At 38.4% G+C, this 27,243-nt stretch overlaps 1 long non-coding RNA gene across 1 annotated transcript; it reads right to left on the reverse strand.

Annotated features, from left to right (window-relative positions):
* Nucleotides 1–179: 179 nt before the first annotated feature.
* Nucleotides 180–26,308, reverse strand: LOC119521083. The gene is made up of 3 exons (XR_005214304.1): nt 26,227–26,308; nt 13,620–13,783; nt 180–361 (listed from the first exon to the last, which is right to left on the reverse strand). It is a non-coding gene; the product is annotated as an uncharacterized LOC119521083 (long non-coding RNA).
* Nucleotides 26,309–27,243: the final 935 nt, after the last annotated feature.

Here is a 27,243-nt window from a genome sequence, read left to right on the forward strand (position 1 = left end):
CCCAAGTCCTCCTCTTCTCTCAATCTCTGTTAATGGTCTTACTGTCTTCACAGTCATCCTGGTATGAAACCTGGGCTTCATTTTTTTCTTACCTCTCACATGCTATCAGTTCCCTATGCATCTCGATTCAACCTCTGCAAAACATTCCTTCTTCTCTGTTACAGTTCTGTATGTCAGACCTTCATCAGTCATCATTTGGACTATTGACATGGCCTTAACAATGGAGATGCTCTCCCATCGCCACTATTCCTCCATTGCATTCCACATTGCACACAGATGCCAAATTAATCTTCCAGGAGCACAGCTCTAAATGAGCAACTGTCCTTGCCTAACATCTTCAGTGGGTCTCAATTGTGCCAGTCTGTAAAAGGAGCATGATATGATTTATCATAGAGTTGTAGAGCTCAAAGAAGATAATATAGCAGTCATTTACCCACATGGAATGGGCTCAATAAAAGGTAGTTCTTATTATCACCTGTTACACACCCTCTTTTCTTTGGTTCACCTAAACTGTTTGCTGCTTTCTCTTTATGCCATATGTGATTCATTTTCTTTGCCTGTTTTTGTTTATTTTTTTGTCTGGAGTGCACTATTCTCAGCTACCCAAATTCAGATTCTATTCGGCCTCTGACACCCAACTCCAGTTAAGTCTCCCCTTACCCTCCCAGATGGAAGGGGCTCCTCCCTTCTTTCAACCACTATAGCACTTCAGTTAGAGTCCTTTAATTACCCTTGCCATTTCCTTATCAGTTTGCTATTAAGAATAGGGTTACATCCAATTTATCTTTATATCTATCCTCTTGTAATGACCATCAGAGGTCTTCTAATCACATTATTGAACACTGCACAGCTCAAGGAATCTGTTCTCTCCACTTCCCTCTAATTTCATCTTATGACTGTTCAGAAACAAGAGTGCAGTGAAACTTGAAATAAAGTTTGTGTTTGATGGAGTGGCTCTTCATACTCAGATGTCCTCATTAATATGCACAAGTCAACAGTACATTTCCTTCATTTTCTATCAGCACAACTGCACAGCTCAACATAAACAGCTGAGTCTTGCTCAGAATATTATGCGAAGTATTTTTTGGCCACAGTCTTGTGCCTCTTTGCTTTGTTTTGTTTTGATGAAGAGCTGGCTCTACAACTCAATATTTTTTCATGTCTTTGTATTCCTTATTATCTCCCTGGTACATTGGCATGTACCACCCATATTCTCTGCATCCATCACATATAACGCTGGCATCTAGCACAGTGTTCAGACCATGTTCACCAAACAATGAAAAAAACACCTAGGACTTTGCCAATTACAATCCTTGCAGGATTTGGAGAATGCAGAACAAAATCAATCTACTGCCTTCTACAAGTCCAATTTTAGTTAGTTAATCTATGAAAATAATCACTGATTTGTACTGATAAGATAGTTTATAAGGAAACTCGTTAATTAAAATAAAACCTGAATGATTTGAATATGCAACAATAGGGAATAAGTTAAACCCTAGTAGTAGCCCTAGTGGTAAAAGTAGAAGTAATATGCATAGTGTGTGGTTACTATGTAGAGCTCTGCTACAAGTTTTAATGAATTTTCAAAATATCTGCCCATTATGCATGCTCATGACACAGATGAGAAAACTGAGGCTTGGAGAGTTTAAATCATTTGAGAAGAAAGTAAATAGGTAATGGACTGTAAGGAAATAAATCTGCATGAAACAAATCTGTAATGAAATAGCTAATATGATAGCAGAAGATGATTTAATGACTTGGGTAAATGTTTACAGTACAGAAACAGTAAGAAAGCTGGTTATAAAATAATTTTATGATCCCACCTATATGCAGTATGTAGAGGAAATAGAGAAAGGCTAGGCAGACAATATACCAAAATGTCACGAGGGCTTATCTTTGAGTGATGGGATTGCAAGTACCTTCATTATCATTACTGTTATAATGAGCATTATTATTATTTTCATTACTCACTTCCTTGTATGTTCTAAATTTCCATAAGGATTAATTGGTTTTTAATAATAAAAAAGAAAGAAGAGCCTTTTTATTTGGTTGTTTACAGTGTATATGTATGCTATGCGTATGCTTCAAATTAAAAATAAGGAGAGTTGACGCAAATTTGTCTCTCAGAATCCTCCAAGGTTGGCCCTTTGGTTGTCCAGGTAATATGGTAAAAACTGTTGTGGATCTGTAACAAACTGTTTTCTAGAAAACCCCAGGGTTGTAGCCTACAGCATGCACCCTTCCATGACTTTCTGCACAGCAGTGTCTGGAGCACTGACAATATGACCCCCACCCCACCCACACCCCAGCCCCACAAAGCTTCCAGGGGCTCTTAGAATTGGTCCAGGGAGCTCTGACTACTTTTTCCAGGCAACTGACAGGCTCACCAGCATTCCTTCATCTTCCTCAGCGCTTTTTCATCTCTTTCTCCAATGCATATGGGTTTCCTAACCTGTCTCCTTTGTAGAGAAGCATCTTTATACCATATGAGCAACTCAAGGCTGCAGGACCAAAAGATTCAAGTTAGACATCTTCATACTCCATTCCAAGAGTCAGGTTTAATGACAAGTCAGAAGAAAATAACTTCTGTGTTATCTTTCAGAGGAGGAGTGGAAGTTGTTGTGCCACTCTGAGCAACCTGAGGCCACAAGGGACAACACATGGTGACTATAGAGAACTGTGACAACTTTGAGTGCTTTTTGTTTGTTTGTTTAAAACCACAAATTATAAGAAAATGAGTCCTACAAATCCCCTGAATGAGTTCCCAGGATGAAGAAGAATAAAGCAAATTGAGTTACGGAAAATTTAGGAGTAACTTTATAAAGCCCCAAAGCTCTGTCCTTACCAATGATTGGTTTTCACAGACGGCATGAAAAATAAGGAACTTGGGACATTAGGAAGACCTTCCTGACCTGAGAGGAGATTGAGGAGCATGAAAAATAAAGATGCCCAATTTGTACATTTGCAGAAGGAGAGGGTTAAATCTTCAAGTCTAAATCTTTCAGGCATAGGATTCTAAGAAGGAGCTGAGGATATCTCCCTTTTCTGGCACTGGGGAGAAACACTGTTAACAAACTGAGCAGAGGAATAATGGGTGGGACATCCAATTTTAGGCACATAAGAAATGTAACTTTAACTTCATTTTATATAATTGTATGTAATTTATCTTTTGAGCCCCTATTTTGCCCAGTTTGGGGAGGGTTCTCTCAGCTAATTCAAGTGTCCTCCCAATCCCTGGGATAGCAACTACATAACAAAGATATCAAGGCATAGAGGGAGTATATAATTTGGATCATTTATTACTGATTGTATATTAGTATTTACTCTAAAATAGATCATTTATCAGTGGGTCTGTGGGAGAAACCACAGCAGGATTCTAACTTAGGTCTCTCTTGGCCTCTGCCAATGCAATGCTTTCCTTTGCCAAATATGAGATGCCAATTTCCTCAACATCTGAGCAAACATTGTGGCACCTCTGAACTCCTCCTGCTGTTGACTGTTGCCCTGGGTTTTTTGGCAAGACATATTTTACAATGATACAATAACGTGGATAACTGTATCTAAAAACCGAATTCCATCATCTGAGGTAAGGTTGAATGTAACATGAGGAGCTCTTTTCTAGAGGAGCAATACATTGGGGATATGAATTTAGTTCAGGCTTTGAGGTTGTGTAGTGAATATGCATAAGTGTTTTACTGGAATCTATTCTAATGTCCCCCCATTGTGTAACAGCAATGCAATTTGTATGGAACCGACCCTACCTCCACAATCAGGCTCTGGCTAGCCTATGGCTTATGCCCTGGCCACTGCAGTTAGTTCAAGAGTGGGCATGAGACCTAAGGTGCCGCATCTAGAGTGAAGCACAGGACTTTTGCCTGATGGCTGAGGAAAGAGAAGTCTTCCATTCTGCTGCTAGTGTACAAAGCAGTAGGTAGGCCTGTTTGCTCAAGGCAGCCATCTTGTAACAAAGGAAATTAATGTACAATAGCAGGTTGACTGCAGAGGCATATATGAGAATCCAGTCTTCTTCTATTAATCCAGAGTTTAAAGAGATTTGCAAAAATGTAATATAATGCCACTCTCTTCTCACACTATTTTTTTGTATTAAAAGGTATAAAAGTTTTTCATAAAAGGTATGCTATTTAATATGAATTGTGTTTTTTTGTTATTTAAAAATAAATCATACAAATTTTTCTTGGTTTTAATTTCTAGTATAAATTTTTATAGCTATAACCCATAAAAACAATAGCTTTCAGGGGTTATCAATAAGTTCTAATACTGTTCAGGGGTTATTAATAAGTTCACAAAGGTGAACTGAGGCCAAAATGTTTCAAACAGCTGTTCCTCACTGTTTCTCAAAGTTCCCCAGTACAATAATTTCCAGCTGCTCAAAGGGATAGTTTTCTTGATAACAAACACTTTCTGGTTTGTTGACTTAATTTTCCTTCCCTTCATCACCTCTTCATTTCCACTCCCAGGATCACCTTATAAATAAATTACTTATAGGAAAATACTAGCCTTGGGTTCCATTTCTAGGGAAACCACTTTAAAAGCGTTCCTTCACTAGAAACCTTCAGTTCTTCAGGACATTTTCAAAGCAACTGAGTTCCTCTTTCATTCCACAGAGGAAAAATTGAGTGCCACTGTATTAGTTCAGGTTCTCTATGGAAACAGAAACAACAGGAGATATCTGTATATATGAGATTTTATAAAAGTGTCTCAGCAAGTGTGGGAATGCTTGAGTCCAAATTCTGTAGAGCAGGATGCACAATTCAAAATTCCATAGGGCAGATCCACAAGTCCAAATTCTATAGGGCAGGCAGTGAGCTGGCAACTCCAATGAAGATCTTCAATGAACTCCCCAGGAGAGGCTGGCTGGCTGAAGTAAAATAAGTTCTCTCTCTTCTCCCTTAAAAGTGTCCAGCTGATTGGATTAAATCCTGCTGATTGAATGCTCTCATTGCAGAAGGCACACCCTTTGTTTATGTAATCAGCCACAGATGCAATCAACTGACTGATGATTTAATAAACCAGCCTTCTGGTTTATTAACCAGCTACAAATTTCCTTGCAGTATCTGTTAGGTCAGTGCTTGCTTGACCAGACACCCGGACACCATCATCTGGCCAAGTTGGCACATGAACCTAACCATCACAGTCCACCCCTTCTCAACTTGGCAGCTATACACATCACCTTAAACCATACTTAGTCTCTAAATAGGACACAGTAACAGACATATATTTCACCTAACAATACTGAGGAGACCTATGTACAACTGGAAATGCACTAAATCTCTCCAGAATAGGGTGCAAGTCATTGGGTAACAGTCACTCTTGATATCCCATAACTTAAATACCATGAAATGAGCAATACAACTTATATCATATGATAAGGAGATAAAGTAGAGAAGAAAACAAAAATGTTTGCTTTATGGACAAATACAAACATACTCAACAAAACAAGGAGGATATATTCATGCCATCATAACTTCATTTCTGTAACTGGTCACGTGGTCAGAGTTCATATTTATCATACCTTCTTCCACTACCCATTCCTTTCTTTCCTTTATCTTCAGCAAGTACTTCAGCTGGCCATGGTTCTTTGCCTGGTGGGGTGACCCACACCTTCATTCCTAAAGTTTCTGGGCCATTGGTAGTACTGCCTGGATTGAATTGTTGCAGTTTTCCATTGACTTTAATCACGGGGCATGGTAGTACTAAGAGATACCCTAGGGGATCTCCTGTATTCCAGGAAAACTCTTCTTTACCTCCATTGTGTAGTTGCAGTTCTAGTTCCCCTTTAGAGTCAGGATCAATCACCCCAGCCAGTACAGTAATCCTCTTCCTTGCCTATTGATTCAGAGGCATGAGAAGCCCAAAGTGATGAGGTGGCAGTCTTAACTTCCACTTCAATGGAATTGTTGTGTTTCCCAGTGGGAGAACTCCTCCTTTTGTAACTAAGACTTATAGACCAGCAGAGCTTAAATGCTGCTGGGATAGGAAGCAAAAATTTTCCTAGTGGTTCACTAGGGGTGATAGTGAATGGTGCTACTCCCATTTCCACCCCTTAATTCCTGGACCCATGAATCCTGGCTATGGGAGAAGCAGCATCATAGAGTAGATGCTGATTCAGAGCTTACACAATCTCCTGGAGAACGTTGTGTCAGCCCTGCAAGGTATTGCCACCTAGTTGGTGCCATAATTGAGTCTTCAAAAGGTCATTCCACCATTCTATCAACCCAGCTACCTCTGGATGATGCGGAACATGGTAAGACCAGAGAATTCCATGAGCATGTGCTCATTCCCTCACTTCATTTGCTATGATGTGGGTTCCTTGATCAGAATCAGTGCTGTGTGGAATACCATGACTGTAGATAAGGCATTCCATAAGTCCATGGGTGGTAGATTTGGTGGAAGAATTGTATGCAGGGAAGGCAAACCCATAGCTGGACTATTTGTCTATTCCAGTTAGAACAAATTGCTGTCCCTTCCATGATGGAAGTGGTCCAATGTAATCAACTTGTCACCAGGTGGCAGGCTGATCACCTTGGGGAATGGTGCCATATCAGGGACTGAGTGTGGGTCTCTGCAGCTGGTAGATTGGGCACTCAGCAGTGGCTATAGCCAGGGTGGACTTGGTGAGTGGAAGTTCATGTTGCTGAGCCCATTCATAACCTCCATCCCTACATGACCACTTTGTTCATGAACCCCTTGAGCAATGAAAGGAGTGGCTGGGGAAAGAGATTGACTGGTATTCACAGATCAGGTCATCTTATCCACTTGATTATTGGAATCTTCCTCTGATGATGTCACCTTCTGGTGAGCATTCATATGGGACACAAATATCTTCATGCTTTTTGCCCACTCAGAAAGATCTATCCACATACCTCTTCTCCAGACTTCTTTGTCACCAATTTTCCAGTCATGTTCCTTCCAAGTCCTTGACCATCCAGCCAAACCATTAGCAATAGCCCATGAATCAGTATGCAAACACATCTCTGGCCAGTTCTCCTTCCAAGCAAAATGAATAATCAGATGCACTGCTCAAAGTCCCACCCACTGGGAGAATTTTCCCTCAACACTGTCCTTCAGGGACATCCTAGAAAGGGGCTGCAGTGCTGCAACTATCCAGTTTGGGGTGGCAGATGCAAATCATGCAGAACCATCTGTATACCAGGCCTGAGTTTTCTCCTCCTCAGTCAACTGATTGTAAGGAACTCCCCAAGAAGCCATAGCTCTGGGCTGGGAAAGAGAAGATAATGTGGCAGGAGTAGAGGACATTGACATTTAAGCCCCTTCCCAATGTAACTTACCTGTGCCTTCAGGACCCACTTAAGCCCTATTTTGTATATACCATTTCCATTTTATGATGGAGTACTGCTATACATGCCCAATTTTATGGCTTGGTGGGTCAGACAACACCCAGCTCATGATAGGCAACTCATGTCTCATGGTAACTTGGTGACCCATGGTTAAGCATTCTGTCACTAGAAAGGCCCAAAAGAGGCCAAAAGGTGTTTCTCAAAAGGGGAGTAATATCGACAGAGGATGATAAAGCTTTACTCCAAAATCCTAAGGGCCTGCATTGTGATTCTCCTATAAGAGCCTGCCAAAGTCTCCAAACAGTATTGCTGTTTGTCACTGACACTTCCAGCACCATTGGATCAGCTGGATCATATGGTCCAGGTGGCAGAGCAGCTTGCACAGCAGCCTGGACCTGTCACAGAGCCTCCTCTTGTTCTGGTCACCACTCAAAACTAGAAGCTTTTCTGGTCACTCGGTAAATGGGCCTAGCACAGCCGAATGAGAAGTATGTTGTCTCCAGAATCCAAAGAGGCCAACTAGACATTGTGCATCTTTTTTTGATTGTAGGTGGGGCCATATGCAACAGCTTATCTTTCACCTTAGAAGGGATATCTCAACATTCCCCACACCAACTGGACACCTAGAAATTTTATTTAGGTGGCAGGCCCCTGTATTTTTATTGGATTTATCTCCCATCTTCGGACACACAGATGTCTTACCAATAAGTCTAGAGTAATTGCTATTTCTTGCTCACTATGACCAATCAACATGATATCATCAATATAATGGAACGGTGTGATATCTTGTGGGAGGGAGAAATGATCAAGTTCTCTGTGGACAATATTATGACATAGGGCTGGAGAGTTGATATACCCCTGAGGTAAGGCAGTGAAGGTATACTGCTGGCCTTGCCAGCTGAATGCAAACTGTTTCTGGTGGTCCTTACTAAAAGCTATTGAGAAAAAAGCATTTGCCACATCAATAGCTACATAGCAGTTACCAGGGGATGTGATGATTTGCTCAAGCAATGATACCACATCTGGAACAGCAGCTGCAATTGGAGTTACCACCTGGTTAAGCTTATGATAATCCACTGTCATCCTCCAAGACCCATCATTTTCTGCACAGTCTAAATAGGAGAGTTGAATGGGGATGTGGTGGCAATCACCACCCCTGCATCCTTCAAGTCCTTAAGATTGGCATTAATCTCTACAATCCCTCCAGGAATCCAGTATTGCTTCTGATTTACTATTTTGTTAGGAAGAATCAGTTCTAGTGGCTTCCACTTGGCCTTTCCCAACATAAGAGCCCTCATACCATGAGTCAGGGAACCAATGTGGGGATTCTACCACTTGCTGAGTATGTCTATTCCAATTATACCTCCTGGAGCTGGGGAAATAGCCACAGGATGGGTCTGGGAACCCACTGGACCCACTGAGATGGACATGAGATAAAATTCCATTGATCACCTGACCTCCATAACCCCCTACTCTGACTAGTGGATCAGAGTGAGATTTTGGGTCTCCTGGAATCAGTGTCACTTCTGAACCAGTGTCTAATAATCCCCAAAATATTTGATTGTTTCCTTTTCCCCAATGCACAGTTACCCTGGTAAAAGACTGTAGGTCCCCTTGGGGAAGGCTGGGAGGAAGATTAACAATATAAATTTTTGGCAGTGTAACAGGGTTCTTCCCCAAGGGTACCCAGCCTTCCCCTCATTCAAGGGGCTCTGGGTCTGGAAACTGTCTCAGCTCTGGGAATTGATCAGGGGTCATGACTTTCTGTTTTTTGTAATTGAAGTTAGATTTTTGTTCACTTGACTTAGAATTCTTCTGCTTATACAGATAAAACAAGAATTTAGTAGACTGCTCATCTATTTTACTTCTAGGTACTCTGTGATCTACTAGCCAATGCCAAAAATCTCTGAGTCAGATTATCTTGATCCTGCTTTGAGCCTGCTGTCCATTATGGTAGCCATGACCATCTTGTCTTTGGCAATTAACTGCTGCCACATCACTTCTGCCAACTCAGGATCCAATTATTCCCATTGTGTTTAAGGATTCCAGCTCAATGACAGCAGTTCCAATAGTAATTAGTATCTGACCTATGGAGAAGGATGACTACAGAACTCTTCAGGGATGATGGAGATAGTCTCACAAATTTATTCCTCACAGTCCTGGTAAAAGGTGTGTCCTCTGGACATTCCAGGGGTGTCTGAGCAGGTCTTCCATGATAAATCCACTCTAACATTCCAATCTCTCTAATCCTTTGGACCCCTCCTTTACATTATACCAGGGCAGTTCTGGCATTTCAACCTCAGGTAATAGCTACCTTTTGATCCATGTTTCAGCCAACCACCCAAACAAACTGTCAATGCCATTTCTAACCCCTTGAGCTACAACACTGAATGCAAGATCTCTGCTTAGTGGGTCCATATCAATAAATTCAGCCTGATCCAACTTTATATTCCTTCCACCATTATCCCACACCCTTAATATCCATTCCCACACATATCCCCAAATTTCTGTCTATATAAATTGGAAAACTCATGCAGTTCTTTTGGAGTATAGCATACTTCCTCATGGGTCACACTTTGTACCTCACCCTTCAGGGCCTGTTGGGACTTTAGTTATAGGTATTGAAGAAAAGAGTGGTGTTGGGGGTAGGTCATGAAAAGAATTAGAAGTATCCTTCAAGCCAATTACCTCAGGATGTTCCATTGCAGTTCCATCTCATGAAGCAGGATTAATCTCTCCAGACAGTGGAATGAGGGCTGCTTCCCCAAGGGAGATGATTACAGGTTTACAAGGCACTGAAGGATTAAACTCTTTAGGAGGAGGTAGAATGGCAGGCTCCTTCATGACAGACTGGAGGTTGGGAAGCTGTTTCCTCAGGGCACACTGGAGGTTGTGGAGCTCTTTCTTCAGGGCAAACCATTACTGGTATATCTAGCAAAGACTCAGCAGAATTCATGGTTCTAATGTCCCCACTGCCATTATTATCATCCCATATAGCCACAACCCAATTTTCAGGATCCCATTCTTTTCCAATCAATGCCTTTACTTTAACAGCAGACACCCTGAGAGGTTGGGATTTTAGTTAATGTTGTAAATCTGCTACTCACATATTTGGTCTGGTTTTCAGAGATCTCAAGTCTGTGGCCACAGGAAATAAGATTTTCTTTCAGGGCACATATAGAAACCTTTACAACTGTCATACAGCCCTTAAGATTCAAATTGGAAGCCTTCAGCTTGTCCCTTTCCCTATTTTTATTTCAAAATTACTTTATTTATCAAATAAAAAACATTTCCAAACAAAATAAAGCAAAGCAATGGGAAAAACAAGTATCCTGAAATAACTTCATTCCTTCCAATATACTCCTACCATACCAAAAGAAAATTAATGAACCATAGGCACACCTGAGCATTCCCATATCATTAAGATCACCCTCAATATCTTGTCTGTTCCTATTAGACACAGGGTTGAACTTAAAGCTTCAAATTTGAAGCCTTCAGCTCATCCCTTTCTCTTATGACTTTATCCAGCATACCTAAGAACAACCAGCCAACATCATTATACCTCTTAACTCCACAAAACTCTGTTAAGTTGTCAAAAACACCATCACCCAGAGCCTTGCTTCATACAAGAGTATGATTAGGAGAATCAAATGGTGATATTTTGCATATCTCCATTACCAACTCATGCCATGGACTGTCAGTGCCACCTTGATGATTGGAAATGGAGTCATTAGTGCCTTTGAATCTAATCAGAGTAGAAAACCAATTGTAAAAGCCCATTTTAAGAGTCTATTTCTCAAGAACCATTCCCAGTACCAAGCTGTATTAGTTTGGGTTCTCTAGGGGAAACAGAACCAACAGGAGATATCTGTAAATATAAGATTTTATAAAAGTGTCTCAGCAACTGTGGTGATACATGAGTCCAAATTCTGTTGGGCAGGATGTACGAGTCCAAATTTCATAGGGAGTTGATGAACTCCCCAGGAGAGGCTGGCGGGTGAAGAAAAAATCATTCTCTCTCTTCTCCCTTAAAAGTCTTCAACTGACTGGTTTAAATCCGGCTGATTGAATTCTCTTATTGTGGAGGACATGCCCTTTGTTGATGTGATCAGCCACAGATGCAATCAATTGACTGATGTTTTAATTAACCAGCTTCCTAGTTTATTAACAAGCCATAAATATCCTTGCAGTAATGGTTAGGCCAGTGCTTGCTTAACAAAACACCTAGGCACTATCACCTGGCCAAATTGACACATGAACCTAACCATCACAGTCAGAGAGGCACAATGACTCACAATAGTCAAAGCATACCAATAGTTTACCTGGACCTACCATCACACATGATTTTCATCATTCATAGACTTCTGCAAGTCAATAGAGTTCCAAGATCTTCCTGATCTACTTACTGTTGTCTTCCCCATCATCACCACAGAATGTTGGACAATATGCATATTCATAGTATGCATATTCCTTTTTATATTTGAAGTATCTTTTAGTGTAATATCCTTGGGAATCTAGGGCATGAAACTTCCTTCTGCAAACCACCCTCTTTTTATCATGTCAATTCATGAATTTAAGTTCTGAGTGTTCTTCTATTCTATGAGGGATAGGAGTACAGGTAGATAAGTAAAATATAGCCCCTTCTTCCAAATATCTTAAAATCTCATATTCATCTTGTCATTCAAAATTTATTTGGTGCTCTGTTCTGGTCTTAGGTGAATTTACTAATTTGATTCTTTTTTTTTTCTTTCTTCTTCTGTTTTCTCTATGGATGCTACCTACTTAAATTAAGATTTTTGAAGTTCAATCCAAGGGGCTGTTTGAAGGAAAGAATAGATGGAGAAAACTATAAACAGTCCTGATTTCTTTTGTTTCTTAGGAACTTTTTGCATGGTTTCATATGCAGGTACACAATAGCTAATATTTACTGATGACTTATTCTATATCATCAGTACTTGTACTTCATACGTTTTACAAGAGATGAACTGAAATTCTTGCCTAGAGTTCTGACTCCAGAAACCAAACTGTCAGCCTTTCATTGTTAGAATGAGCAAGATTCACAAGTGTAGTCCCAGTCATATTTTCTCCCCTTGGATCCTGAATGACCAGGCTGTTACTTTTCTCAAGTGATGAATAAATTTTGTTACCCTATTCCTCCTATCTGGGTAGTTTGGCAGCTCAATTCAGTTGGGCAGTTCAGTTGTTTCAAGACTTTTTTTTCCATCCTGACCTGGCACCATCACCTAGAAGATTTTTTTATAAAGTGAGTTATTTATGTACTCCAGAATTATTCATTATTAATAATGCAGCACTGCAATACTCCTGTCAGCTATAAAAAGAGTCAAAATTGTTCTTTAATTTAAAAAATGTGAATCATGTCAACTTTCTTTGGACTTGGTCTTTTAAAACTGATTTGGGACTTAGAGTTCTGAATAGAATAACTACATTGGAAACAAACACAATGCTCTCTTTCTATAAGGCTTTTCTTGGAAGCCAAGAATTTTATGTGCTCAGGGGAGGTTTATGTTATACTGGGGAGTTCACAATGGCCTTTATGTACACGCCAACCACAGTGGTAGAACTTATTTCTTCCCTTATGAGATCAGAGCCTTATGGGGGAAATAATGTACAAAAATTAAAAACTTATGACAGTCCTGCTTGAGACCTATGGATGAACACATTTCCAAAGTTCAGAGAATTTTATTTCCAAAAAATTTTTAAGACAAGCCACTTTTTTTCTGGTAGAAAAACCAATCTGGCAAGCATAACCATGTGAGCTTCTCAGTGTTAACATACTGTGTTGAGTATACTCAAAGTGCTAAAGAGAACAGACATGAATACACAGCAGGGACCCAAGAATTGAGTTGCCCTAGGAATGGGAATTAAGACATATTGCCAGTGTACGCTAGGATTGGTATTGGATGATACTCATTGCATGGCTTAAATGACAATATTTAGGGCTTGGTTTGGATAAATTTCCCAAATGAAAATTCTGATTCTAGGTTTAACTAAGCACTTCATTCATTTAAATTATTTTTCTCTTTTTGCTGTCTGTATATTTTTTTCTTCTGATATTGGTTAAATACTCACTCATTCATCCTTTTACCAATTTTGATTACTGTTCATGTGCCAGGCACTGAGCTAATTCTTGGGGATATTAATGCAAACAAGATCAGGTCTTTGCTCCAAAGGTGCCTATAGTTTGGTGAAAATATACCCATGGAAGAAAATATGAAATAAAAAGAAAAGTATAAAAAGGAACTTTAAAAACAATAACAAACCTTCTGCTACATAACATACCTTCCCCCTGGGACAGCTGGAAGGTCCAAAGTGGCCTCACTCACACAGGTAACAATTGGTGCTGGCTGCTGAATGGAAGCTTAGCTTGGCTGTTGTTCAGGGGACTCAGTCCTCCTCCACATGGACTTCTCCAAGTACTGCTGTGCTTCCTTACAATATGGTGGCTAGAACCCACAAATCACAAAATAGATTATTTCTCTAAAGATCTGGACCTGGAAGTCCCAGAACATTATTTCTGCCACATCCTTTTGCTCAAAGCCAGTTACAAGCCTGGTCCAGAATTCAAGGGCATGTGCATACAGAAAAGAGAGGAGTTGTCCCAGAACACCTTTGAAGACTAGTGACCACAACCATTATTATGGAGTGAGACACATGTTGGACATCTAACATACAGCACTGTGAGGACTCCCGTGATTTGATTGGAACCACATGGATTGTCAAGGATAATCTTCTCACTTAAATGTCCTTAATCTTAATCATATCTGAAAGGTCCCTTTGCCATGTGAGGTAACATAATCACAGGCTCCAGGGATTGGTACCTGGACATCTCTGGGGAAACCATTGTTCTGCCTACTATACGTCCCATAAAATCCAATCCAATCAAAACTTTCTTTGGGTATTTGAAAGTTAAAGTGCCATATTTACTTTTGAGGTAATGATTGCCTAGTGCTCTTCCTTTTTCTTGCAATTATACAAATCTATGCATCTCAATTTAACTCTTTTTCAAGACCCAAATTAAATCTGACTGCCTCCATGAAAGCTTCACCAACTATTTTATCCTTCACCTATCTTTATCTTCCTGAAACTCCTTTCATACTTAATCAATTCTGTCACGAAATGGCCCCTTTTGTTTCACATGTGTCATTCTTTCCTTCCCAGGATTTGTCAGCTCCTGGAAGGCAGGAAACTTACCCAAAACACCTCTTTCTCCTAGCTCATTTTCACTCATGCCCTGACTCCGTAACAGCTTCCTTGTTACCCTCCATGATTTTAGTCTCTTCATAATTAAGTGTCTCTTTTTCATTTCAGTAAAGATGAGCTTTCTAAAATGCCGTTCCAGTTATGTCACATTTCTATTCAAAAACTTTTTTATAATGTGTCCTAACTGCCTTTGTAAGAAATGCAAATTTCTGGTCTTGCCTTGCAATGTCCCACCCTCTCTGTGGTTATGGTTTATCTCTCCTGACATGTAACCTATTCATCACCCAAAATAACCTTCTATGGGACATGTTTTCTCTTCTACTCAGAAAACCCTGTGCATTTACATCCTTTCTAATTCTGTCTGCTTATCTGAATCTCAATCCCTTAGAACAAGTATCCAATCAATTATTATTGAGAGCAAAGATTTCTGTATCTCCCACATTAGTAAGGACCCCTTCAAAAACCTCACACTTAGATGTATATAAAGCCACAGAAAAGCCAAGTAACTTACAGATTTAAGGTTTTCTTTTAGGTTTATTTATTTTTAGAATAATATCAAAATGTTAGTATGGCCAGTATTTTGGACATGCCCCTAATCATTGTGTTACCCATTCAATACATTTGTTTTATATTGTTTGGAAAAATAATGTTGTTAATATTCTGAACCATTAATCCAATAAATGCTAATTATAAAAACTCAGGCAATGTTGAAAAATACAAAGAGGAAAATAAATATAACATTCTGCCACCCCAAAATGCCATCATTAACAAATTAACAATGGTTGAATAGCATTTCATGTCTCTCTCTCTCTCTTTATATACATATATAAATTTTGAATAAATTATGAATAAATTTCTGATTTATGTATGTATACATACACACAGGAAGGATGGAAAGAAGGAAATATAAATTATTTCATAAAATGGAATCAAAATGGACAGTTTTTAAACCAATTTCATTATTAAAATTTGTATATAATAAAATTCATCATTTTAAGTATGCAATTTGATGAATGTTGACAAATGTATAAAGTCATGGAACCACTGTAACAAGTAAAGCTCATATCCATCACCTGACCTGTCCTCTTAAGCTCCTTTGCAGACACCACTTTCTTCCATCCCAGGCCCTTGGCAACCACTGAACTGTTTCTGTCGTTTTGATAATTTCATGTAAATAAAAGTATATAATGTTTAGCATTTAGCCTTTTTCCCCATTTATCACAATGTTTTTGAAATTAGTCCATGTTGCCATGTCAGTAGTTCATTTCTTTTGATTTCTTATTGTTATTCCATTGTTTGGAGATACCATATTTTGTTTATTCATTCACCAGCTGATAGATATATGGGTTATTTGTAGTTTGGGGCTATTACCAATGAAGCTACTGAACCTGCTACACTGTTTTCCAAAGTGACTTTTCCACTTTGCAGTCCCACCAGCAACAGATGTGAGTTCCAGTTGCTCCACATACCCACCAACACAGGGTTTTATTAGTCTTTAAATGTTAGCCTTCCTGGTAGATGTGCAGTGGAATTTCATTGCACCTATCCATATCCTAATGTCCCTAATGACTGATGATTTTGGACATTGTTTCATGTGATTAGTTGCTATTTGGGTAAAGTGTATGTTAAAATATTATGTTCAACCCCCCTCTTTTATTTTTTGATGTTTTCTTTATTATTGAGTTGTAAACATTCCTTAAATATTCCGGATACAAGCACTTCCATCATTATATGTTTTGCAAATATTTTTTCTCTCTTTGTGGCTTGTCTTTTCACTTTCTTAATGCCATCTTTTGAAGAACATGTTCTTAATTTCTATGAAGTTCAATTGATCTTTTTTTTATAATATGTATTTCTAACATTTTATTTAAGAAATTTTTGTCTAAACCTAGGTGTGCCAGTTTGGAACTGTTATGGACTCCAGAGGAGCCATGATCTTTTAATCCAGTCTTGTGGGGTGGAAACTTCTGATTGAGTGTTTCCATGGAGATGTGACTCACTCAATTGTGGGTGACACCTTTGATTAAATTGTTTCTATGGAGGCGTGGACCCCACCCATTCAGGGTGGGTCTTGATTGGTTCACTGGAGTACTTAAGAAAGCTCAAGAGCCAACACAGAGGCTGACTCTTGAAGATGCTTGGAGATGCAGACAGAAGGATGTTTGGAGATGCTAAGCTGAGATGAAGCCTAGTTTGCCCTGGAGAAGCTAAGAGAGGACCCCCAGATGCTTAGAGAGAAATGCCCTGGGAGAAAAAAGCAAGGATGCACAAGAACTGAGAGAGAAGAGTGAAGATAGAAGCCCAGAGACATTTTGGCAGCTCTAGCAAACTGGAACACTAGGTGATAAAGATTTTCTCCTGTGTTTTATATTAGGAATTTATTATAGTTTTATGTCCCAGGTTTATGCTCCTTTTTGAGTAAATTTTTTATATATGATGTGAGATAAAGGTTTAGGTTTCTTTCTTTTCTTTTTCTTTTTTTTCATGTGGCAATCCAATTGCTCAAGCCACCAGTTTTGAAAAGGTTATCTTTTTCTCCATGTTTTGCCTTAGTACCTTTGTTGAAAATTAGTTGTCCGTATATGGTGTAGTACTATTTCTGTTTTCTCTGTTCTGTTTTATTGATCAGTTTATTTTTATGCCAAGATCAAACTGTCTTGCTTATTGCAGTTTTATACTAAAACTTGGAATCATATGGTATAAGAAGTCCAATTTTGTTTCCTTTTTTAAAATATTTTTGGCTATTCTAAGTTTCTTTGCACTTCCTTATAAATTTTAAAATCAACTAGGAAATTTCTACCAAAATTAAAAGGGAGAGGGGCACTTTCTAGGATTTTGATCGGCATTGCATTGAATCTATCGATCAATGTAGGCATAACTGACATTTCAACACTATTATGTCTTCCAATTCATGAACTCTATGTGTATTTCCATTTTTGTGTCTTTCAAATTTTTCTTAGCAATGATCTGCATTTTGTAGTGTATATGTTATAGACACTTCTTGGAATATTTATCTGTACTTCTGATTTTTTTCATGCTTTTGCAAATGGAATATATATTTTAATTTACTGTAAACTGTTTGTTTCAAGTATGAAAATAAGATTGGTTTTTTGTATCGAGCATGTACCCAACCTCTTGATAAACTTACCTATTTATTTTAATAGCTTTTTTTGTAGAATCTATGGTTTTTTCTACATAGATAATGAGCCATCTGTGAAAAAATTTTTTATGCTTTATTTCCTATCTGAATACATTTTATTTTATTTTTCCTGCTTCTTTTTTTTTTTTTTTTTTTTTTTGTGCTGGCTAGGACTTCTAGTACATTATTCTGTGTTTGTGCATGTGTGTGTGTTTGTTTTAGGGGAAAAAAATGCTCAGTCTTTCATCCTTAAAATGTTAGTTTTCGATTTTCCATAGGGTACTTTGCAACTATGTTATTAGTTTGCTCTGAGTTTTCATCATGATGAGAGTTGGATATTGCAAAATCCATTTCCTGCATGTATTTGGATGTTCATGCAGTTTTTTGCTTTGTAATCTGTTAATATGATGAATACATCAACTGAGTTTTCAGTGTTAAACCAATATTGTGAATTGCTGGGATCATTTTTGCTTGATTATTGTGCTGTTAAGTTCATGTGTCAACTTGGCTAGGTTTTGGTGTACAGTTGTTTGGTCAAGCAAGCACTGGCCTGATTGTTATTGTAAGGATATTTCATGGGTTTAAATCATTAGTCAGTTGTTCGCATCTGTGATGATTACATTTATAATCAACAGAGGAGATTGCTTTCAGCAATGAGAGAATCTCATCCAATCATTTGAAAGCCTCAAAGGGAGAATTGACGATTTTAGCAGTCAGAAAGAAAACTTTCTATCTCTACCTCAGCCAATTGGCTTCTCCTGGGGAATGCTTCAAAACCTTCATTGGAGTTTCTAGCTTGTGTCCTGCCCTACAGAATTCAGACTTGCTCATCCCCATGGCCACATGAGACAATTTCGTAAGGAAAATTTCATAATATTGACAAATATATATCCTGCACTTTGGAGAACCCTGACTAATATAGTCAAAATGTATTAAACTTTAAAAATTGCCAGATTCAATTCACCAAAATAATTTTAAAGGATTTTTGCATCTATATTCATGAGAGATATTGTTTATGGATTTTTTTACGTCTTTATTTGGTTTTGGTATAAAAGCAATGCTTCCTACATAAAAAAATGTTGTGAAGTGGTCCCTCCTATTGTGTGTTCTAGAAGGCTTGGATAGAGTTGGTATTAATTATTCCTTTATCGGTAGGATTCAGGGATCAGCAAACATTTTCTGTAGAGACCCAGGTAAGCATTTTATTTTGAAATAATTTCAAACTTACAGAAGAGTTTAAAAAATAATGCAAACTTTATACAGAGAACATCAACATACCCCTTACCACAATACTCAGATCCACCAATTTTAATATATTGCCACATTTGCTGTGTCATTCTATCTGTCCATCCATCTGCAATCCGTATATTTGTCTGTCTGTCTATCTATCTATCATCATTTTCTGAACATTTGAGAGCAGGTTGTATATACCATGCTCCTTGAACATATAATACTTACATATACATTTCCTAGAAACAATGATATTCACTTATGTAACCATTTTAAATACTCTTATAAAGTTCAAGAAATTTAACATGGATATAAAGCTTATAGTCTATATTCCATTTTTTTCATATGTGTCACTTATGTCCTTCTGAGGCTTTTCTCTTCCATTATTAGAACTCATCAAGGATCACCTATTGCATTTAATTGTCATTTTCTCTTTGTTGAACTTTCTTTTTTTATACAGTTGTGGAAACATATATACAACATATACTTTCCCATCTCAGCCATTTCCAATTCACAATGTTGTACTATCCTCATCAACATCCATTACCAGAACTTTCCCATCATCTCAAAGAACAGCCCTACACCAATTCACCCTGCCTTCCACCTTGTAAACTATAATCTATTTTCTGTCTATGAGCTTGCACATTCTCCATACTTTCTTTGTGCTTCCCAAGGAACATAAATTTAACATCCTAAATCTGTAACAGTTTTGTTTAGTTGATAACCAACTGAATAGCATATACAGTTATATTCTATAACCTCCTTCTCCTCATTTTTATGTAGCTCTTATCAGAATTACACATTTATATATTATGAATAGTCCAAACCATTGATTTATCATTACTTTTTATGCCTTTTCCTTATAGGTCTGTAAGAAGTAAAAAATGTAGTTACAAACCAAAAATACAATAGTACTGGCATTTGCATTTACCCATGTCATTACCTTTCCTGGAGATACTTATTTCTTTATCTGGCTTTAACTATTGTCTATTGTCCTTTCCTTTTATAACTGTAGAACTCCCTTTAGCATTTCTTGGTAGGGCTGATAACAGTGGTGACAAAACTCCCTCAGCTTTTGTTTATCTGGGAATGTCTTAATCTGTCCCTCCTTTTTGAAGGACAGTTTTTTCTGGATACTGCAAAGAATTCCTGGTTGGCAAATTTTGCTAATCATTTTAAATATATCATCTCACTGCCTTCTTGCCTCTGGTTTCCATAAGAAATTGGCACTTAATTTTATTGAGTCTCCCTTGTATGTGATTTACTGCTTCTCTAATACAGCTCTTCAGGATTTTCTTTTTATCTTTGACATTCAATAATTTGGTTGAAACACATTGCATGTATGTCTGCTTGGGGTTGTATCTTGTTTGGGGTTTGCTGAGCCTCTTGGATGCATATATTTATGCCTTTCATTCAATTTGGAAGTTTTTCAAGCCATTATTTATTTGAATATTCCCTCTACTCTTTTTTCTCCTTCTTAGACTCCCACAATGAGTATACCATCACATTTGATAGTGTCCCACAGCTTCTCAGGCTCTGTTCAGTATTTTTAATTCTTTTTTTCTTTATGTTCCTCAATCTGAATGATTTCAATTGTCTTATCTCAAGTTCACTGAGTATTTCTCCTACCAACTTCAATCTGCTGTCCAGTATTAGTTTCTTAGCTGCTAAACAAATACCATATAATGGGTTAACTTAAACAATGAGAATTTATTCACTCGTGGTTTGAGGCTAGAAGAAGTTCAAAGTAAGGCATCAACAAGGCAATGCTTTCTCTAGAAGACTGTGGCGTTCCAGGGCTGGCTGTGGGAGCCCCTCGACTTTCCATCACAACGGCCAATGCATATGCAGGCATCGTCTCCTTTCTCATCCAGGTTCCGTGACTCCAGTTTCTTGCTCCCATAGGCTTTTTCTTCCATGTTCAATTTCCTTTGCTTTTGATGACTTCAGCCACATTGGATGAAGGCCCACCCTCATTCAGTTTGGGCACACTTTAATTAATAACATGTTCAAAGCCCTATTTACAAATGGGTTCACACCCAGGACCAGGCATTGGGACCCAGACATGCCCTTTGTGGGGGGTGTGATTCAATTACCAACACCCTCTAATGATTTTTTTAAAATTCCTGTTACTATGATTGTCAGCTCTGTTTAGTTCCTTTTCAAAATTTCTTTCTCTTTCTTGATATTGTCTTTGTGTTCACCTATCATTCTCCTGATATCCTTTAGTTCTTTGACCATGCTTTCCTTTAGCTCTTTGAGCACATTTAGGACCATTTTTTGAAAGTCATGTTTGGTATGTTCCAGGTATGTTCTCCTCTTTGACAGGTTCTAAAGCTTCAATCTTCCCTATGCATGGACCATTGTTTCCTATTTCTTTTTATGTTTTGTAATCTTTTATTACAACCTGTACATTTTGATATTTTAAGGTGTCATTGCCAGAGTTTAGACTGAGGCATCTGTTCCTTAAGCGTATATCCAGCTATTGTTATGACAGAGATTTCCTTGAATGCCAGGAGGTAGCTAAATAAATAAATATATAGGAAAAATTAAAAATTTTCCCAGTCTTTGTAGATTGACCTATGCAAGTGCCCTCCTTCAAAGATGAGCCATGCAAGTAGTTTAGGGAACAGTCTGAGGCAAAAGTTTAGGGATGTTCTGTATTTTTCTGCACATGCATTTTATGCTGGGCATGTGTCAGTAGCCCTAGGAGTTCTCCTGTTTACACTGATATGAATGTCCTCACTCCCCTAGGAAACAGCACTTCTTCACAGTCCCAGGGACTGCACTGTATATCCCACAGTGGCACCCCTTTGCTCCAGGCAGCTATGATTTGACTATCTACTGCATTCTGTAGGGATCTCTGTGAGCTGCCTCCATGCTCAGAGCAAGTTCTGGGAGAGTGAGCCTGGCAGCAATTGTCCTGATTGGGTTCTTCAGTCCACCCTGAAGACAGATTGGCAAGGATATACATGAACCCAGTAGGTGCACACAGGTTACTCGGCTCCCTTCAAAACCATGACCAGGGACCCACACTGTGAGCATGGGCTGGCTCCACACCAAGTCAGTGAGGGCATGGGGGATGAGGGTTCAGCAAGGGCACCACATTATTCTGCCATTTTTAGTTGCCTTTTTCCTTGATTCAATGCTTGCTCTATTACAGCAACCCTTTAACTGTTTTCTAGAGCTTTGAGAAAGATGTTTCTGCCAGTTGTGCTTATGGCTCAAAGCTTCTCTGTGGGAACAGAGCCCTGGAGCATCTCACTCCACCATTTTGATTTAGGTAGTAAATATTTTAAGCTTTGTGGGACATGCTGTTCTTTGTCATAAGTACTCAGTGCTGCCATGATAGCACGGAAGCACATAAATGAATAACCATGATCAGGTTCCTAAAATCTTTATTTATGGACACTGAAATTTTAATCTCATGTAATTTTCATATATCAGGAAGTTACTATTGTTCTTGATTTTTTTCAAACATTTAAAATTGAAAACCAAGACCTCGCTTGTGGACTGCAGAAAAATAAGTAGTGGAACAGATTTGGCCCATGGGTTACAATTTGTAGACCCCTGGTATCAATTTGTGAAATCATTTTTGGTCTGGGGTTTTCTTATAGAAAGTTTTAACTTCATATCCAATTATTTATTAAGTATTGGGCTAACCAGTTTATCTATTTTTGAGTAAGATTTAGTGCTCTATGTTTTCCAAGGAATAAAATGAAAAATATTATTTTTCTAATTTTTATTATCAGAAGTCCTTGATATGAAATTTTAAATCCTGTCCTTCACTTGTTCAGGGCTGACTTTTACTGAATTCATTAATAAAATGTTTCTTAATGTCACCCTACTTTATTGGATCAAATATTTAGTTACTTAATTTACTTTACAATTCACTTCACACATGCCGGGCTTATGAGGTGATAAAAGAACACTAGACATAGAGCCAAGAGATGAAGTTTTACTCCTAGAAGTTGTATAACATTGGGCAACTCATCATATATGCACAGTCCTGAGACTCCTCACTCATACAATGAGGACATTGGACTAGGTGATCACTGAGGTCTCTATAATCTATAATCTATGTCTTTAAATCTCCTTTAATATATTTGAAAACTGAGCCTGTCCTATGGCAGAAGTTAACACCTATCACAAAAGTTGTTGAAACAATTAAACGTGTGTGCACTTGGCTTTTGGTAAGCAACAAGTAAGTATAAGCTATTATCATACCCAGTATTTCATTTAATCAAATGTTGCTGGAAGCAAAGCATTATTTATTACTTCAGTCATCAATTTTCCCATGTGTAAAATGAGGAGCTTGGATTAAATAATTGATTCTGATGATCCCACCACCAAAAACTGCTTTTATTTCTATCACACAAAGGAATCCATATTTTGAAAGATTCTGTGCATCCCCAAATTGCATTGTTGAGTAATAATTACATTCTTTTCTTTTCTCCCTTTAAAATACTGATCAGAATGCACATGTAAATATTTTACTCTCGTTTTCTTACTTACTGGTAAGACCAGAGTGTTTAGAGCCTTCAAAGACAGGTTCTTTCGAAGTAGGACTGGGCACATCTGTACCTGTCAGCTGACGGTTCCCCAAGCAGGCCAAGGTGTGCAATTGATCCTTGAACCCAAGGGATGGCGGTGGAGGGAGGCGAGTGACATTAAAAATAAATTATTTTTCATGTATCCCAACTCTAATTTGCAGGCTGCAAATTGGTGCTAATTAACAATTTTTTTTCTAAAGGTGAAAGTAAAACCTGTTTGTTGTAAGAAAGTACAAAGACAGAAACTTAAATCAGGGCCACCTACAATGCTCAGCAGGTAGCAGAAATATATGCAGCAGGTTGGTTCAAGAATATGGTGAAGAGTGGTGGTAAAGAATGGGCAAGGCTAGGCAAACAGAAATTATCTGCAGGTCAGATGTAGCCCTTCTGCTATCAGTTAGTCATCTCTCTTTTAAAAACAATCATAATTTCTTCAGTCAAGACAACTGCTGTTAAAATTTTAATGTGCTTTCTTTCTATTTTTATTTATATGCATTAATTTTGTTTCTATATGTTTAATTTAAAATTAATTAATTTACCATTTAATTTAAAAATGGTATCCTAATGAACAGTTTTATCTTGTTTAGTTCACTTAATATGTCATCAAATAATCTTTAAATATCTGATTTTAACAGTTGCACAATTTTTTTAACACATGACTCTACTTAATAATTTTTTCTGTTTTGTACATTTAGGTTGTTTTCCTCAAAATGTGCTTAAACATCTGAAAGGCTTTAAGGTGACTTGGTTCCAAATGCATACCCCAATCCTTTCCCACCCAGATCTGCGGGGACTCTTAGAAATGGTGTGTTCTCCTGCCGGCAGACTTCTGGTCGGGTTTTATGAAATTGTGAACCTGCTTTTTGCTAGCACATGTGTAGGTACTAATAGAGAAGTCCACCTCCAGAGGAAGGAGACAACACCACATTTGTGTTTTATTTGTCCCCAAACACATAGTGCTAACTTAAATATTTGACGAAAATTGGGGAATTGCCCAAGGATAAAAAGTAGTGTTCATTTAATTATGGCCTAACTAAAAGTTTCTTGATATTACTTTGAATTTTATTTAAAATAGGATAAAAACTACTTGGCATGAGGGGCCATCACACCACATACATCCCTTCCTTTTCCATTCTTATAGCCTTATCATCGCAGCAACATTTTCTCCCTGCTCTTAATCAGCTCTTCATTATTCTGACAACACCTCCATGATCACATCTCTCTTTTGTTCACTGGCCATCAGTGGCTCCTCATTATTCACAAAGTAAATCGTACTTTCCGTAGCTAGGGATTCAAGGTCTTGTATTTCAGGCTGCAAACTCACTTTGCAACCTTATTTCCCATGCTCTCCTTCACAATTTTTTTGCTATAGGCAAACTGGCATAATATTAATAAGCATCCTTTACTAACTGGATGTGTCAGTTGGGTTACATATATTATCTGGAATACCTACAACAACCCTACAAAATGCAAATGCTGTCTTTATTTTGCATATGGGGAAACTGAGGCTCAGCATAGGTAAGGGAAAGAATTATAATTTGAATCCTGAGTTTTTCCACTCTGCCCTCCTGCTTCTGATTTGCTCCTCAGAGGCATCTAATTGGCCTTTTGCTTTCCTGCCTCTGAACGTTTCCTTTAGCTGCTCAGCTTACCGGCTCTGTGCTCCTTTGACTCCCCATCTGTTGAAATCCTGTTTGCTCTGCAGTGCTTTGTTCCTATTGCCCTCTTCCCCACTGAGCTTCCTGCCTGCCTACCTGGACACGCCCCACCCTCCAAGTCATCCTACACTCACCACCAGCCAGGACCCTGGGCCAGTGGCTCCAGCTTCTTTTGCTGCCCTGGACAGGCTCCTTCCCCTAAGGCGCTCCCAACCCAATCCCCAGCCTTCATCTTTAACCAGGCTAATCCCTTCTCATCCTTCAAGCTCCAGCTCTCCAGAGACACCATCCTGACCTCCAATTTCAGCCAGTTCCTTCTGTTACACTCTTTCACAGCACTAGCCATATGGTGTCACTCTGTATTTGCTTATGTTTTTACCTCTCCTCTACTAGAAAGTAAGCCCCATGAGGGCAGGCACCATATCTGTTTTGTTCACTGCTCTACTATCTGTACCTAATCCAACGCCTTGCACCCAGAAGGGGCTCAATAACTAATGAATAATTAGATGTATGCTTATCATATCTCTGCTACAAATTTTGAAGGTCATAGGAGACAGAAATTATGTCTTATCCCCATTGTGCCTGCACACATTAAAGGGTTGAGAAAATGCTTATTAAATAAATGAAGTCCCCATCACTCCTGGAAGAAAAAGTACTCAGGATCACATACCCCACGGGGTGTCCAAGACTCCATGATCAAAATGAACGTTTCAGCAGTGGGAACACATGAGACAGGAGAATATGAAAGCATACTGGAAAATTTTGCTAGTTGGGTCAATTCCAATTTGGCAAAAACAGACCAACTGCTTTTTCTCCAGGGGCCCTTCTCCCAGAATCACTTCTTAATGCTAATTAGTCAAGTGTGTGCTGTGATGCAGAACACTTGTGGCCAGTAAAAATTAGAGAGACTGTCAGTTCGCAAAAGATCCACGAGAAGCAGCAAAAGTAAGCAATGGGGATGGAGAGGAGGGAAAGAGAAACTTCTCTCCAAACGAATCACACTAAAATAAGTGCAAGTAAAAATAAATCCACATATAAAAGAACCATACAAATATTAACAGTATTTTCACAGCTGGGTTTCTTCGCCTAAAATACTTAGCACTTACTTTAGAAAATGCTCTTCTAAACAGGAATAGTCTGACTGATGACAGAAGCTGAACCCCAATGGAACTCGGACTTTGAGCTTCACTTTTGCCCAGATGGGAATAAAAATAATGACTTCTTATAAGTAAGGACCTTAATCATCATGAATTTGCACTGGGCTGTGGGGGGTGACCTTATCTCACAGATGAGGAAATTGAGGTAGAGCTTATTTTAGGAAGCTGGAAGCACTCAGCATATTTATGTCTTGATTAGGACTCTGGATTTAAAATACGTGCCTTGGAAAACACCAACTTTGTCTGTTTCCATGGCACTGCAAACACCCCACTTGAATAACTGCCCAATCACTTATCATACAGGGATTAGTGGTGTTCTAAAAGGATCTCCGTCCACATTCCTGGTATTTATTTCCTGTAGATATTGAGAGGGCACGTCATGGTCTTTGGTTTCAAAGACCAAAATCATAAGACATGACTAATCACTCTGCCTCACTTTTAGGGACTTTCCCTTTGGAAGTGTCACTCCAAATAGCATGAGGATGGTCTACACATATATTAATAAAAATACATGCTTCATCTCCAAATGACTAATACAGAAACAATACTGATGAATACATCAGCTAAATAAAAATAGTATTGTGTTACATACTGTAAAGGCTAGTGATGATTAATATATTGTGATCAGGGTGTCATTTTTCACTCATTTATTTAACAAATATTTGATGAGTGATGTCTATGCATTTGAGCACTAGTTATAGGAACAATAGGAACTAATTCTGAATTAGTCACTAGCCATGTTTCAATAAGCTTACATTCCAGGAGACACTATTTCTATCAATGCAAGGGATTTTTTAAATTTAATAATTTTGGTCAAAGCAAGGGAGTCTTCAAAATTACCAAAAAATAAGTTTAGTAGGAAAACAGTAAAAGCATTGTAAGAAAACATTCTTTGTGCTCACAGCCCCTAGTGACCAGTAGTTTTCCATGCTTGGAATTTCTGTGTTTAAATTATTTACATCTCTT

Source organism: Choloepus didactylus, chromosome 2 (genome assembly GCF_015220235.1).
Source record: "Choloepus didactylus isolate mChoDid1 chromosome 2, mChoDid1.pri, whole genome shotgun sequence".
In the NCBI taxonomy this organism is placed as follows: Eukaryota; Metazoa; Chordata; class Mammalia; order Pilosa; family Megalonychidae; genus Choloepus; species Choloepus didactylus.